General features: G+C 41.1%; 1 protein-coding gene across 3 annotated transcripts in view; it reads left to right on the forward strand.

Moving 5' to 3' along the window:
• The window catches only part of slc12a5 (solute carrier family 12 member 5), a 64,221-nt gene that overhangs the window by 6,370 nt on the left and 43,826 nt on the right, over nt 1-14,025 (forward strand). The gene's annotated exons all lie outside the window — the stretch shown is intronic.

Consider the following 14,025-nt stretch of genomic DNA (forward strand, 5'->3'; position numbering starts at 1 on the left):
AATGCTGCACTGACTTCTCTGTCAAAAGGTTTGCTGTGTCTGTAATTCCTGCACCAGAGACACGCAGCTCTCTGCTGTCTCCTCTCTCCTCAAGAATGCTAAGAACTCACTCCCCCCTTAGGAATGTGGATCTGAGCCAATCAACAGGAAGCTGACTCATAGTCTAACTAACTGAGCATACACTTGGTCTGGGTCTCGGTGCAGGAGTGAGGCATTATGGGAACTTTCTTTACACAGCTCAGCATTTTTTCTTCCTGTTTGGCTTCTGATCATCTGAACGGGAGAAATATAGGGAGACTTAAGGGCACTATTGAGACAACTGAAGGTATGCCTGCAGCTTGAGATTAACTCTTTATTAGCCATTCCTTCTCCTTTAAAATCTTCCTGACAGTGCACTGGTGGAGACCAAACTTGTCTTGTGACCTTTTCCAACCTGTAAAGCATTAATATCCTTTTTGTTTGAGCCGTGACACTTCCACAAACCTTCGTTGTCAAGATCAGACTTGGATAGTGAAGATGCCAATTTCTGTTCTTTAAATAAGGCAGGTACCCGCTTGTACCTGATTAACATTCCATTGTATGAAACCTGCAAATTTCCCCTTCAAATATACTGAGAATCGTAGAGGTTCATAGACATTAGCCACATGCAAATATGTAGCTTTGAATAATTTTTCTTTATAAATAAATGAACAATGATTATGTTTTGACTAATTTGTTTAAATAACTTCCCATTATCTAGTTCAAAGACTTGAAAAAGCAAATCACGTTTTAGGTCAGTTGGTTCACCAGCATTCAAACACCACTGTATATAATACAGTCTTAGACGAATTTATCAACTTGTTTCTTAAAAGCGTAATAAGAATCTTCTGTATTCAAGCTTATTACTGTAGATTTCACTGGGATACACATCAATGGCGCTGGGCATAGGGCCTATATATACAAAAAAGAGAATATATTTGGTTATAGTAGTTTTAGGAAATATATTTTAACAGCTATCTACTGGTTCCACTCTAATTGGATCTCTTTGCTTTTTGCTATTTGCTCAAAATATTGTTTATAAAACTGCCTTCCTGGAAGCACACTCAGAACCCTGTCTGTCCCAGGCTGCCTAGTCTGCTGCTCCTATAGGGCTGATATGCTCTTTGCTTGTTCTGGTGAAGAAGCAGTTGAATCATGTAACGTACATTATTCCCTATATAATAGTCAGGCATACTGTTAGAGGAAGGAAAGTAACTTTATAATCTCGATTATGAGGTTGAAAAGGACATTGATTTTTTTTGCCTTATAAATTTATGATAGTAATCAAATCTAAGCTAAAAATTGATCAATAAGGAAATAACCCAAAATTCATGTTTGGTAACCTACAGCAACTTTGCCTGCTGCTTGGTTGATATTGGTTACTAGAACTAGAATGAACTTTTTATCTATTGTTATATTACTGTGTGTTATTACTATTGTTATATTATTTGGATAATAGTGATTTTAGAAAATGAAATTTCTTGGGGCTATGTGAATACCAATGTGAGATAGGACAGCATTATATTGGATAAAAAGTAGAGAAGGAAATGAAAAGATCCTATTATGAACTTGTAAAGGAAGTTTGAGAACAAACTTCATGTTGGTTTGAAAAACCTGGAACTGCAGTTACCCATTGACTTAACTCTGCAGTTTAGGGACCCTAGGATTAATAGTTAAAGAATGGCAACAATTTAAATTTAAACCAATAAAAGTCTGTGGGTGTGCCTACTTTTTTTAAACTTGAGTTAAAGTCAGCCAGTGACCAACTGTGAAAAGTTTGGGGACACTGGAATTAAACATGTGAGAATAGCAGCAGTTAGCATTTCTCCACTGAAATCAATTAAAGAAATGTGATTGGCTGTTAGTGGCCCACCCACTTTTTCTAACCTTGGGTGCCCTGGCATAAATAGTGTGAGAATGACAGCATTTTACATTTAAATCAATGAAATTTAATGAAAAATTAGTGGCCCAATCCACTTTTCCTATTTTTGAACTGCAGTTCCCCCAGTTACCAACCCAGTAACCAACCAACTGCAATGTTTAGGGAGTCAGGCTTAAAAATTGTGGGATAGCATTTTGCATTTCACCATTGAAAGTCAATAGGTGAAATGTGATTGGCTGTTGGTGGCTCCGCTCACTTTTCCTAACCTTTAACCTTAGTCCCCCAGTGGCCAACTGTGAAAAGTTTGGGGACACCGTTAAATGTGTGAGAATGGCAGCACTTTAAATTCCCCCATTAAAATCAGTGAAATAAATCTGTCTGTCTGTGACCCCACCCACTTTTTTCAAACCTTGAATTATTGTCACCCAGTGATTAATTCTATTGTCACCCAGTGATTAAAGTTTGGGGGCCCTGGTGTAAATAGTATAAAAATGGCAGCATTTTAAATTTAAACCAAAGAAATTCAATAGGTGAATTTAAAAATCTGATTGGCTGTTGGTGGCTCCACCCACATTTTCAAACCTAAACATGCAGTCCCCTAATGACGAACTGTGAGGAGTTTGGGGACCTTGGTGTTAATACTGTGAGAATGGCAGCAGGTTGAATTTCCCCATTGAAAGTCAATAGGTAAAATCTGATTGGCTGTTGATGGCTCTGTCTACTCTTTCTAACCATGAACCACAGTTACCTGGTGACTAGCGCTGCAAAGTTTGGGGACCTTAGTATTAATATTTAAAGAATGGCAGCAGTTTAAACCTAAACCAATGAAAGTCTATAGGTGAAATCTGATTGGCTGTTGTTGGCTATGCCCACTTTTTTAAACTTGGAACCTGTGTAAAGTTTGGAGACCCTGACATTAAACATGTGAGAATAGCAGCAGTTAAAATTTCCCAGCGACTATGTGATTCAAGCTTGATGAGTGTAGCCTTAAAGCTGTAAGTGGCAGCAGTTTGAAAATCTTCCCTGTCAATGTCAATGGAAAAATTGTGGTGTTCGGAGCAGCACCACAAAAAGACAGGGGTGGTTTCACTTAGAAAAGCACAAGCAACCTGCTCCGCTATAGGACAAAGAAGTGTGGAAAGTCTGGGTGTTGTACCCCTAAAACTGTAGGGGAAGTAGCGTTTAGATCAATGATCCCCAACCAGTGGCTCAGGGGCAACATGTTGCTCACCAACCCCTTGGATGTTGCTCTCAGTGCCACAAACCAGGGAGTTATTTTTGAATTCCTGACTTGGTGGCAAGTTTTGGTTGAATAAAAACAAGATTTACTACCAAATAAAGCCTCCTGTAAGCTGATAGTGTGCATAGAGGCTGCCTAATAGCCAATCATTACCCTTATTTGGCACCTCCATGAACTTTTATGGTGCTTGTGTTGCTCTCCAAGTCATTTTACATTTGACTGTGGCTCACGAGTAAGAAAGGTTTGGGACCCCTGGTTTAGAAAATGGTGTGCGATAAGAAAAAGAAAATTAAGTGGAAGAATAAGCTGAATTTGAAGAACAGCGTGTTGGTTTGGAATAACAGCTGTGAGAAATATAGAAAGGGATTTCATAAAAGTGGTAGTTGTGATGATAATAATGGCATGTAGGAGGAATAAAGGGGGGTTGCTTTATTATGACAGATACCTCTGTGGGCATACTGAAGGCAGATTCATAGAAATAATGGCATTGGTTAAGAAGCTGTCCTTTAGATCAGTGCAAAATATAACAATTTCACATCAGTTTGACTATACACTGTAGATCCTTCGCTATAGAGCTAGTGATAACCCAAAATGGCATGGAAGTTTCATGTGGGGGGAAGTAGAACTATCAGGGCCAGAACTAGGTGTAGGCAGAAGATGCATGTGCCTAAGGCAGAATGGTGGGGGGCCACTAATCATATACCTCTTCTGTCTGCCTCAACCCTTGGGCCCTTCTGTAACTCTGTACAGCAACCAGCTGAGTTTTTTATTTTGCAGGAGTGTACTTGCCACTAGGTCCGGCATTGGCATAACTACAGTACAACCAACCTAGTAGTTATCAGGGGGTACAGCTGGGCTATAGGGGACAGGGGGCTATTCCTGCATCATAGTTGCCACAAATGGCAGTAGGCAGATACAAGTGGGCCATAGCTGTTGATGAGGGCTTCTCTCAGGAGGGATGGTAGTGCTGGGTGAGTAGACCTGGCACTGCCACGTTAGGTCACTGATTATGATTGTAATTAGCAACACATTAAAAAAAAACGTAAATTGTTTTAAATGCTAACTAGCAGTGGCACAGATTAGTCGCCCTCTATAAATCTTCACTACCAGGGGCAGCTAATCTCACCGATATGCCATCCCACTGGCAAGAATGTAAATCAGCGGTGGCATGGCATACGCCCGAAGTTGCCCCACAAGGAAACTTTGGGCGACTGAAGTGATGCGTATGCCATCCCACCTGTGATTTACATTCTTGATGGTGGGATGGCATATTAGTCGCCCGTCGTAGTGAAAATATATCGTGGGTGACTAATCTCCCCGTGTGCCACTGTCCTTAGGGCAGTGATCCCAACTAGTGGCTCACCAGCACCATGTTGCTCACCAACCCATTGGATGTTGCTCCCAGTGGCCTCAAATCAGGTGCTTTTTTTTTTAATTCTTGCCATGGAAGCAAATTTTGATTGCATGAAAATCAGGTGTACTGTCTCGTGTAGGCTCCCAGTTTACTTAGGGGCTACCAATAGCCAATCACAGCCCATATTCGGCACCCCATTTATGCTTCTGTCGCTCACCAACTTCTTTTACAATTGAATGTGGCTCACCAGTGAAAATGGTTGGGGATCCCTGCTTTAGTGTTATACTAATAATGCAGACTACAGAACAATAAATTAAGCTCCTTCGTGCTTTTTTCATAGACCCAGTCATTACTGTACAGTATAAAAGTGATCAATGTTATATACAAAGGAAAAATGCTATTAACATAGCTAGAGTAAGCATGGTGTTAGAGATAAAGTCGGATCACATTGTGTTCCTACCTGTGACTTGGTATGATTTTCCCACTAATACTATATAGTTGTACCTTCATTTTTTTCGGTTATAAAATATGACTGAAAAGATGTAAATGCTTCGACATTTTTTATATATATATATATATATATATATATATATATATAGAAGAGTGGAGCACACCCTATAGAGGTTTAAATGCCTTGGGTGCTGGCCAAAATAAGGACATATAAGGACAGAGAGCCGCACACACAAGGACTTAACAATAAAGTGAAAAAATTTATTGAAAAATAATTTTTCAATAAATTTTTTAACTTTATTGTTAAGTCCTTGTGTGTGCGGCTCTCTGTCCTTATATATATATATGTGTGTGTGTGTGTGTGTATATATATATTTATATATATATATATCGGCACCATGTAAATAATTATACAGTATATGGATATAATGTACATCACGTTAAAGGTAACACGGCTACAAGATATTGTCAGAGTCTGCCCCCTAGAGATCATAGGGTGTATGGGCATTTGAAGATAATTGCCATGGACACTTCATTCAGATCGAGGACTGCACTGAAAGAGGGAATAATGAGGTGTGTAATTACCATGGTTATACCAATGTTGTTGTGTTTTAAGCCCCCACCTTTGCTGGTTATAGGATAAAAACTGATTTCATGCTATAAGATCCCTGATCATTTTCTGTGCAGTTGGTCAGTTTTAAAAGCCAGAAACATCTCCTGACAGTCTGTGCATATAAAGTACATGAGGAAATAAGGACATTCCTTAGTCCTGAAATTATAATGATAAACGTTTGTGTGGTTTATAATTATGGTAATAATTATGCTGCCTGTATAATATTCATAATGATGTGGGCAATATAAACCAAGGCATAATAGATAACCAAGGAATAGGTTTGCGGTATAATAATAAAGGAGAAGGAGGAGAGGATTGACTGATGATGAAGAATTAAATGAAGCTGGGAATGAAGAAGAGAGAGAGGACACCTGATGCTGCTGACTGGGACCTTTCATTTGTATGAAGCCAAGGAGGACAAACAGAAGAAAGGGCTGTATGCATATGCTCATAATGATGATTGATTGGACCTTGATAAATCCCAGAAGCTAGGTCACCATGGCAACCAGGAAATAGGTATCCACTCCTAAAGGAGAGATCTCAACCCGTGCAGTAAATCTTTGATTCTCACCATTTCCATGCCGGCTGCACCTCTATGTCTCCAACAAAATCACTCATGCCAATATCATGCACGGATACACTTCACCGCTCCGCAATGACAAAATCAATGACCTGTTGCTGTCATTTTAATTACTAGACTTAATTCCTGCCATTGCATTTGATTGCATGCCTTCATGATGGATAGAGGAGACTTCCATCTTCATGGAACATCACCTATTTGGTGTCACCAGAACTCTCACTGGTAAAATAGGGGTCACCAAGCCAATAAGACAAATTCAATATCCATCCTAAGGGAATACAATATATTAAGTGGAGGCTTGTGAAGCTTTTATTGGTTCAGTGCAGTGATGAAGCAAAATGCATGATGGAACAGGACTGCTGCTGAAGAATTCTAAGTTGGTGCTATGTACACCTTATGGCCAGAGACAGTGCTAATTTTAGTTAGGAAATATTTAAAAGAAATATGAATTGTTTGCTCAAAATAGACCTTATCCCCCCATATGTAAAAAACACTAAGTTTGCCCAGGAGCAGTAACCAATATCAACCTGCTGATTGGTTACTATGTGTTACTGCACCTGGGCAAACATAGTGCCTTTTATTACATAATCCCCTAAGGGACACGCCTTTCTGTAATTCTGAGCTTTCTGGATATCAGGTTTCTGAAAGGGGATCTCATACCTGCACTCTTAAACAAATATTTCTTTAGTTTTATTTAAGCTGCCTTGTACTTGATGACATAGCTGGAACTAGGTGTAGGTAGGATAGGCAAGTGCAAAGGGGGCACAGCACGAGGGCACATCCCCCCCACTGGTCACATGGTCCCTACTTGCTGCTGGTGCGGGCAGGAGCAGACTTGGTAGTGCTAGTAAGCAAGAAGGGTTAGGATTGGGCTAAGGTCAATGGTGGTGGCATTGAGCTGTGGGAACTTATGTTGGTGGAGGCAGCAGGTGAAAAGTTACCCGTAGGTCCAGAATAAATCTATGATGTCTTATTTTTAAATGTTTTTTGTTGCCTTGAAGCATGTTGCTCCACTAATCAACCAATCCATTCCAATTCATTACCAACTAGAAAGGGAAGTTTGAGAATAAACTTCATGTTGGGTTGAAAAATGTGAAGTCACTGAATGAAATCTGTTGTTGGGTCCGACAATTTTTTCTAACCTTGGGCCACAGTTATATAGTAAAAACCACTGTACAAAGTTTGGGGACCCTGGTTTTAATAGTGTCTGAATGGCAGCAATTTAAATTTCCCCACTGAAAGTCAACGTGTGATATCTGATTGGCGGTTGGTGGCTCTGCCCACTTCTTCTAACCTGGAACTGCAGTTACCCAGTGACTCTGCAAAGTTTAGGGACCCTAGGATTAATAGTTAAAGAACGGCAGCAATTCAAATTTAAACCAATAAAAGTCAATAGGTAAATTGTGATTGGTGGTTGGTGAGTGTGCCCACTTTTTCTAACCTTGAGTTGAAGTCACCCAGTGACAAACAGTGGGCACCCTGGCAGTTTGAGTATGACAGCATTTTAAACCAATACAATTCAATGGATGAAATCTGATTGGCTGTTAGTGGCCCAACCCACTTTTCCTATTTTTGAACTGCAGTCCCCCAGTGACCAACTTTGCAAAGTTTGGGGACTCAGGCATACAAATTATGAGACTGGCAGCATTTTACACTTCACCATTGAAAGTAAATAGGTGAAATGTGATTGGCTGTTGGTGGCCCCGCCCACTTTTTAAAAAGTAACTTTGAACGGCAAATACCCAGTGACTAACTCTGGAAAGCTTAACAACCCTGGAATTAATACTTAAATAATTAAATATAAACCAATGAAATTTAATGGGTGGAAATGGATTGGCTGTTGGTGGCTCCGCCCACTTGTTCTAACCCTGAATATGTAGTCAGCCAGTGACAGACTTTGCAAAGTTTGGGGACCCTGACATAAATAGTGTGAGAAAGGCAGCATTTTAAATTTAAGCCAAAAAAAAACCAATTGGTGAAGTCTGATTGGCTGTTGTTGGCTCCACCCACTTTTTAAAACTAAACTAAAAATGCAGTCCCCTAGTGACCCTGGTGTTAATACTGTTAGAATGGCAGCAGGTTGAATTTCCCCATTTAAAATCAATAGTTAAAATCTGATTGGCTGTCGGTGGCTCCACCCACTTTTTCTAACTCTGAACCGCAGTTACCTGGTGACTAGCTCTGCAGAGTTTGGGGACCTTATAATATTTAAAGAATGGCAGCAGTTTAAATTTAAACATATGAAGTCTAGGTGAAATCTGATTGACCGTTGTTGGCCCGCCCACTTTTCTAAACTTGGAACATAGTCACCCAATGACAAACTGCGGGGACCCTGACATTGAACATGTGAGAATGGCAACAGTTAAAATTTCTCCACTGAAAACAATGAAAGAAATGTGATTGACTTTTGGTGGCCCCAACCACTTTTTCTAACCTTGAGTACGAAGTCACCCAGTGACTGACTGTGCAAATTTTGGTAACCCAAATAAATAACCCAAACCAATAAAATTCAATAGGTGAAATCTGATTGGCTGTTGGTGGCTCTGCCCACTTTTCAAAACTAAAACTGCAGTCCCCTAGTGACCAACTGTGAAAAGTGAGAGAATGGCAGCAGGTTGAATTTCCCCATTGAACCGCAGTTCAACCCTGCAAAGTTTGGGGACCCCGGCGTTTTTACTGTGAGAATGGCAGCAGGATGAATTTCCGCCAAGTCAATAGGTAACATTTGATTGGCTGTTCACAGCTCCGCCCACTTTTGGGCATCCAACCATCATTATATTTTCATTCAGGCTGACCCCATGACTACTGTATGTGATTCAAGTTTGGGGAGTGTAGCCTCAAAGCTGTAAAATTGGCAGCAGTTTTAATTTCCCCATTTAAGTCAATGGGTGAAATTTGATTGGCTGTTGTTGGCCCCTCCCACTTTGGGGGTCATCCAACAAATGTCGCTGTTTCATTCGGGTGACCCTATTATTATGTTATTCAATTCAGTTTGGGGGGTGTAGCTTCAAAGCTGTAAGTGTGGCAGCAGTTTGAAAACCTTCCCTGTCAAAGTCAATGGGAAAATTGGGGGGTTCGGAGCGGCGCCACAAAAAGACGGGGGGCAGGATCACTTAGAAAAGCACAAGCAACCTGCTCCACTATAGGGCGAAGAAGTGTGGAAAGTTTTGGTGTTGTACCCCTAAAACTGTAGGAGGAGTAGCATTTAGAAAACGGGGGGCGCTAAGAATAAGAAGAAGTGTGTGAGGGTCTGTGCCTGCCTGAAGCAGCTTGGAGTGTTTTTCCCACAAACCTTCTCAAGGTACTGTGACTCTGTGGAGTTGTGCATGTTTGGGTTTAGCCGGTAATAGAGAGGAAAAGCATTAGTTATAGCCCAAGTGTGGCAAGGGTTTTGTTTACTTTTGTTTTGCTGATGCTCCTGCTGGATACAAGAGTCGGTCACTGTACATAATAAAATGGACTTTATTCACCTAAAGGACTGTCTGTATGTCTGATCTCGCTTACATATGGTGGAGGATGCGGGCAAAGGCTCTTTTGTCTTGGAAATTGTGAAGGCAAAAATTTAAAGAGACAGACACTCTTAAAGCGTCTCCAAAACTAAAATGGAGGAGGTATTAAAGGTGATGCTGCAAGCCCAGCAGCAAGCTAATACAAACCACCAGGACACATTAAAGGTCCAGCAGCAGAGAATTGTCAACCAGCAACAAACTAATCAGCTGTTGATTGCACAAATTAATGCACAAGCGGAAGCCAGTAAGGTAACTTACAACAACAGCAGCAGGTGAACTTGCATTTACAGCAGTGCATCCAGGCACTTGCTGAGAGGTTACAGGGTAGTACCGCCCTGGTGCAAGCACCATTAATAGCCACAAAGCAGTGCAAAGATCTCTGCAAAGATGACACCAGTGGATGATGTGGAGGCCTACCTGGCTGTGTTTGAGAGAGTTGCAGCAAGGGAAAAGTTACCTCCAGATGAATGGGCAGAGGTGGTAGCCCCCTACTTGACAGGGGAACCCCAAAAGGTGTACTATGACCTGAAGGAACAGGACTCGCATAACTACTGTATAATAAGTTGAAAGAGGAAATCCTGGTCCACCTTGTAGTCACTTTGGCGGTTCATGCCAAACGGTTCAATGACTGGGTATACACCAGAGGCAAGTCTGCACGTGCGCAAATGCATGACCTTTTGTATCTCACAAGAAAGTGGCTGCAGCCTGACCTGAATACGGCTGATCAAGTAGTGGAGAGGATTGTCGTTGAACAGTTGCAGTTGGTTCATTTGTTTTCCTAGGTTGGGATACCAAAAGAGATCCTGACAGATCAGGGTACCCCATTCATGTCCAAAGTAACCAAAGAGTTGTGTCGCCTCTTAGGTATTAAACTCTTACAAACGTCAGTTTACCACCCTCAAACTGATGGCTTAGTGGAAAGATTTAATAAAACCCCGAAGGCCATGCTGAAAAAGGCTGTAGACAAAGACAGGAAAAATTGGGACTGTCTGTTACAATTTCTGTTGTTCTCCATTAAAAATTGCAGAAACCCTGTCTGTTTCACAAAAACAGGTAAAGAAAACAAGTAAAAGAATTTTTGATGAGAAATAGGGATGTCTTTTCTGACCTTCCTGGGCAAACCAATCCCATTAAACATGATATTGTTACTGAACTCCAGGTAAAGGTACACATTAAGCCCTACCAAATCCCTGAGGCATGGAGACAGGCAGTCTCCGAAGAGTTGAAGAAAATGTTGAAACTGGGAGTAATTGAGGAGTCCCACACTGATTGGTCTAGCCCAATTGTTTTGATCCCCGATTTTAAGAAAGAATTTGTGGTAAAGACTGACGCCTCAGATGTAGAACTGGGGGCTGTCCTCTCCTAAGTGGTAAATGGTGAGGAACAGCTGGTAGTCTATTTAAGCAGAAAGCTTACACCGGCTGAGAGTAGGTACATCTCTTTCATTGTAGAAAGAGAGTGCCTGGCAATTAAATGGGCTTTGGAGGCCCTGAAGTACTATTTGCTGGGTCGTAAGTTTAGGTTGATCACTGACTATGCTCCCCTGAGGTGGATGTCAAAAAATAAGGAAAGGAATGCTCAAGTCACCAGATGGTTTGTGGCCCTACAGAACTTTAAGTTTACAGTGGAGTATAGATCTGGGGCATTGCAAGGGAATGCAGATGCCCTCTCAAGAGTGCATTGTCAGGTGGCTCATTGTGCTCAGCCCTACGGGCTGAAGCAGAGGGTGTGAACTGGTAATGGGAAAACAGTTTGAAGGGAGATATATTTCCCCTAGGTTCATCTCCTACTCCCAGATGTATAGCAGTCCTGAGTAGGTTAATTCCCCAAGGGAGTCTGACCTGGTGTCAGGCCTGGCCTCTGGCAAGAGGCCAGCAGGTAGGAGCCTATATGTAATAACCCCCAGAACTCCCTTTAAGGGCCAGACAGCCAAGTATGATAATCAAGGAAGTTTAATAACGACCAACAGAACAAAAGTAAACGTAAAGTACAAGCCTGAGATGAAGAAAATACAGAGTCCGGCAATAGGCAAATCCGTAGGCAGGCAGAGGTCAGTCCAGGCAGAGTTCAAGCACATCCGTTTAACAAGCACAGGTCAGTCCAGGCAGGGTTCCAGCAAATCGGGAGTCAGGCAGAAGTCAAACCAGGGAAGTCAACAAAAGGGATCAGGCAGGGCACAAGCAGGGAACACGGAATAAGAAGGTACCAGGAATCAGAGGTGGCAAGACCAGGCTAAGCGGGAGCGATGATCGAGCACTGGGTGTAGTCTGGAGAGGGTTTATATAGTCCAGTAATTACTAAAGCAGCCACACATGTGATGACCAATAACGATAGGGAAACTGGTAAAAAGGCAGAAGGGACACAAGGGCAACCGATCCCATATAGCTCAAAGAGCCCCCTGTGGCTCAGCAAGTATGTGCACCCAGAGTTCCGCATACAGTCCAGGGTTCGAGTCCCTATAGTTCCTGACACCTGGGGAATAATTAGCAGGCTAGATATGCCTGCAGTCAGAGAGTGTGGGGTTCAAACGGAGGACTGAAATTGGTGTGTGAGGGTCTGTGCCTGCCTGAAGCAGCTTGGAGTGGACCTTCTCAAGGTACTGTGACTCTGTGCAGTTGTGCATGTTTTGGTTTAGCCGGTAATCCCAGTAGGGGACCGGTAATAAAGAGGGAAAGCACCCTATGTATTAGTTAGAGCCCAAGTGTGGCAAGGGTTTTGTTTACTTTTGTCAGTGTACATTATAAAATGGACTTTATTCACCTAAAGGACTGTCTGTATGTCTGATCTCGCTTACAGTATAAAGAACACTTGTGTGGACAGATCCTATCAAATATAAATCATATAAAATGGCATTAGACCAACCACATACAAAACATACTAACTAACCATTAAATATCAGGTTTTAAAAGCAATTCTACAATCAAAGTAAGATTAAAATGATACAATGTCAAACACTATGGTGCCACACCCAAATAGATAGAAAAAATGTAAATCCATAAATAGTAACGATAAACGATAAAAAACCTTACAAAATATATTATTTATTCAAATGGAGAAGAACCGCCCCAACTATAAGGCTTATCCAATATATCTCTGCTTAGCAACACTACTACAGGTATGGGATCTGTTAGCTGGAAACCCATTATCCAAAATGTTCAGAATTATAGGAAGGCCATCTCCCATAGCCTCCATTATAAAGAAATAATTCTAATTTTTTAAAAAAAAAATGATTTCCTTTTCTTTGAAATAATAAAACAGTACCTGTACTTGATGTACCCAACTAAGATATAATTAATCCTAACTGGGGGCAAAACAATCCTATTGGGTTTATTTAATGTTAAAGTGATTTTTAGTAGACTTAAGGTATGAAGATCGAAGATCCAGATTACCTAAAGGCCCCTTATCCAGGAAACCCCAGGTCCCAAGTATTCTGGATAACAGGTCCCATACCTGTATTACCAATAGACATGCTCCCAATAATGTTCTTTTAGGCACCTAAATGTGTGTGTCAAATATACTGAGCACTATGGCTCGAATATGCTGTACAAGTATCTGACTATTTTTATGAGCTCTAATTTGTCCCCAACAGTAGTGAGCAAGAAATGAAAAGGTTGTTTAGAGACACATTAAAGATTATGTCCTGGAGAATGGCATTATAAGCAGTAAGCAGCACGGCTTTATAAGGGTCAGATCTTGCCAAACTAATTTACTGGTCCGATTGCCATCTTGGAGTCAGGAAGGAATTTTTTCCCCTCTGCGGCAAATTAGAGAGGCTTCAGATGGGGTTTTTTGCCTTCCTCTGGATCAACTAGAAGTTAGGCAGGTTATATATAGGCATTATGGTTGAACGTGATGGACGTACATCTTTTTTCAACCTAACTTACTATTTTACTTGGTTTTTATAAAGAAAAAAAGGGGAGTAGGAAGATGAACAGAGGAAGAGATGTTGTCAGCGGTACATTCTGTAACTGGACTAGGGTTAAATGTGTTGTGTTGCAAAGTTCTGTATTGGGTACACTTATATTTAGTTTGTTTCTAAATGACTTGGAAGAGGAAGCCGAAAGCAAATTCAATACACTGAGAATATGGCAACCTTGCAGGGGAATGGACAAGCTGGCATTCTGTGTGGCAGATGAGATTCAATGTTGATAAATGTAAGGGTATGCACCTGGTATTTACAGTATTTTTATATGACAGGTTGCTAATACTAATACCCTTATAGTGATGAAGTTATATAATTCTTTGATGGAGAAAGACCTTGGGATACCTGTGATAAACAACTGTAGCAAGCAAGGTTAGTCAGGAGTAGGAAGAAAAGCAAGCTATGGTTGTGTCTGAAACTGATCTTGGGTCATTCTACAGTGATGGTCCACAACTAA

This window comes from Xenopus tropicalis, chromosome 10 (genome assembly GCF_000004195.4).
Source record: "Xenopus tropicalis strain Nigerian chromosome 10, UCB_Xtro_10.0, whole genome shotgun sequence".
Taxonomy (NCBI): domain Eukaryota; kingdom Metazoa; phylum Chordata; class Amphibia; order Anura; family Pipidae; genus Xenopus; species Xenopus tropicalis.